Source organism: Anoplopoma fimbria, unplaced genomic scaffold (assembly GCF_027596085.1).
Source record: "Anoplopoma fimbria isolate UVic2021 breed Golden Eagle Sablefish unplaced genomic scaffold, Afim_UVic_2022 Un_contig_4736_pilon_pilon, whole genome shotgun sequence".
In the NCBI taxonomy this organism is placed as follows: Eukaryota; Metazoa; Chordata; class Actinopteri; order Perciformes; family Anoplopomatidae; genus Anoplopoma; species Anoplopoma fimbria.
The window spans coordinates 1-2,493 of NW_026548515.1; the positions used below are offsets into that span (position 1 = coordinate 1).

Consider the following 2,493-nt stretch of genomic DNA (forward strand, 5'->3'; position numbering starts at 1 on the left):
GACGAGATCGGGCGTGTTCAGGGTGGTATGGCCGTAAGCAAATATTGTGCCTACCAAAGGGCCTTTTAAAGATACTATATCACCACGCTTTGCTCTTTCGTCTATACAGGGAGCGCCTGCAGATTGCCAGACACACTCACAGCTTTTAAATGTCAAATCAGAATGTACAAAGTGGCTATAAGGATCACAAATGTAGTGCAGTAAAAATATTAATATTTACTGTTGAAATGTAGAATACGTTAGCATAAAATTGAAAAGAAAATGATCGATGAGCTTAGGAATGATGAAAGCCATCATTTAACTGGATTTGTGTCATTTCTATACCGGCAAGTCATGATCTAGCTATTTCCTTCCCACCCTGTCGGTGTCCACTGAAAAAGCAGCAGCGCCCTCTGCTTTTTGTAAAGAGGAGTGAAAAAGCTTACAGCACCTGGTATTCCCAGGCGGTCTCCCATCCAAGTACTGACCAGGCCCGACCCTGCTTAGCTTCCGAGATCAGACGAGATCGGGCGTGTTCAGGGTGGTATGGCCGTAAGCAAATATTGTGCCTACCAAAGGGCCTTTTAAAGATACTATATCACCACGCTTTGCTCTTTCGTCTATACAGGGAGCGCCTGCAGATTTCCAGACACACTCACAGCTTTTAAATGTCAAATCAGAATGTACAAAGTGGCTATAAGGATCACAAATGTAGTGCAGTAAAAATATTAATATTTACTGTTGAAATGTAGAATACGTTAGCATAAAATTGAAAAGAAAATGATCGATGAGCTTAGGAATGATGAAAGCCATCATTTAACTGGATTTGTGTCATTTCTATACCGGCAAGTCATGATCTAGCTATATCCTTCCCACCCTGTCGGTGTCCACTGAAAAAGCAGCAGCGCCCTCTGCTTTTTGTAAAGAGGAGTGAAAAGCTTACAGCACCTGGTATTCCCAGGCGGTCTCCCATCCAAGTACTGACCAGGCCCGACCCTGCTTAGCTTCCGAGATCAGACGAGATCGGGCGTGTTCAGGGTGGTATGGCCGTAAGCAAATATTGTGCCTACCAAAGGGCCTTTTAAAGATACTATATCACCACGCTTTGCTCTTTCGTCTATACAGGGAGCGCCTGCAGATTTCCAGACACACTCACAGCTTTTAAATGTCAAATCAGAATGTACAAAGTGGCTATAAGGATCACAAATGTAGTGCAGTAAAAATATTAATATTTACTGTTGAAATGTAGAATACGTTAGCATAAAATTGAAAAGAAAATGATCGATGAGCTTAGGAATGATGAAAGCCATCATTTAACTGGATTTGTGTCATTTCTATACCGGCAAGTCATGATCTAGCTATATCCTTCCCACCCTGTCGGTGTCCACTGAAAAAGCAGCAGCGCCTCTGCTTTTTGTAAAGAGGAGTGAAAAAGCTTACAGCACCTGGTATTCCCAGGCGGTCTCCCATCCAAGTACTGACCAGGCCCGACCCTGCTTAGCTTCCGAGATCAGACGAGATCGGGCGTGTTCAGGGTGGTATGGCCGTAAGCAAATATTGTGCCTACCAAAGGGCCTTTTAAAGATACTATATCACCACGCTTTGCTCTTTCGTCTATACAGGGAGCGCCTGCAGATTTCCAGACACACTCACAGCTTTTAAATGTCAAATCAGAATGTACAAAGTGGCTATAAGGATCACAAATGTAGTGCAGTAAAAAGATTAATATTTACTGTTGAAATGTAGAATACGTTAGCATAAAATTGAAAAGAAAATGATCGATGAGCTTAGGAATGATGAAAGCCATCATTTAACTGGATTTGTGTCATTTCTATACCGGCAAGTCATGATCTAGCTATATCCTTCCCACCCTGTCGGTGTCCACTGAAAAAGCAGCAGCGCCCTCTGCTTTTTGTAAAGAGGAGTGAAAAAGCTTACAGCACCTGGTATTCCCAGGCGGTCTCCCATCCAAGTACTGACCAGGCCCGACCCTGCTTAGCTTCCGAGATCAGACGAGATCGGGCGTGTTCAGGGTGGTATGGCCGTAAGCAAATATTGTGCCTACCAAAGGGCCTTTTAAAGATACTATATCACCACGCTTTGCTCTTTCGTCTATACAGGGAGCGCCTGCAGATTTCCAGACACACTCACAGCTTTTAAATGTCAAATCAGAATGTACAAAGTGGCTATAAGGATCACAAATGTAGTGCAGTAAAAAGATTAATATTTACTGTTGAAATGTAGAATACGTTAGCATAAAATTGAAAAGAAAATGATCGATGAGCTTAGGAATGATGAAAGCCATCATTTAACTGGATTTGTGTCATTTCTATACCGGCAAGTCATGATCTAGCTATATCCTTCCCACCCTGTCGGTGTCCACTGAAAAAGCAGCAGCGCCCTCTGCTTTTTGTAAAGAGGAGTGAAAAAGCTTACAGCACCTGGTATTCCCAGGCGGTCTCCCATCCAAGTACTGACCAGGCCCGACCCTGCTTAGCTTCCGAGATCAGACGA

General features: G+C 43.3%; 4 non-coding genes across 4 annotated transcripts; all 4 read right to left on the minus strand.

The window, feature by feature from the left end:
* Positions 1 to 418: 418 nt before the first annotated feature.
* On the minus strand, positions 419 to 537 carry LOC129114524 (5S ribosomal RNA). Its single transcript, XR_008532524.1, has one exon. It is a non-coding gene; the product is annotated as a 5S ribosomal RNA (ribosomal RNA).
* A 378-nt stretch (positions 538 to 915) lies between these two features.
* On the minus strand, positions 916 to 1,034 carry LOC129114525 (5S ribosomal RNA). Its single transcript, XR_008532525.1, has one exon. It is a non-coding gene; the product is annotated as a 5S ribosomal RNA (ribosomal RNA).
* Positions 1,035 to 1,412: 378 nt separating this feature from the next.
* Positions 1,413 to 1,531, minus strand: LOC129114526 (5S ribosomal RNA). Its single transcript, XR_008532526.1, has one exon. It is a non-coding gene; the product is annotated as a 5S ribosomal RNA (ribosomal RNA).
* A 379-nt stretch (positions 1,532 to 1,910) lies between these two features.
* LOC129114527 (5S ribosomal RNA) lies at positions 1,911 to 2,029 on the minus strand. Its single transcript, XR_008532527.1, has one exon. It is a non-coding gene; the product is annotated as a 5S ribosomal RNA (ribosomal RNA).
* Positions 2,030 to 2,493: the final 464 nt, after the last annotated feature.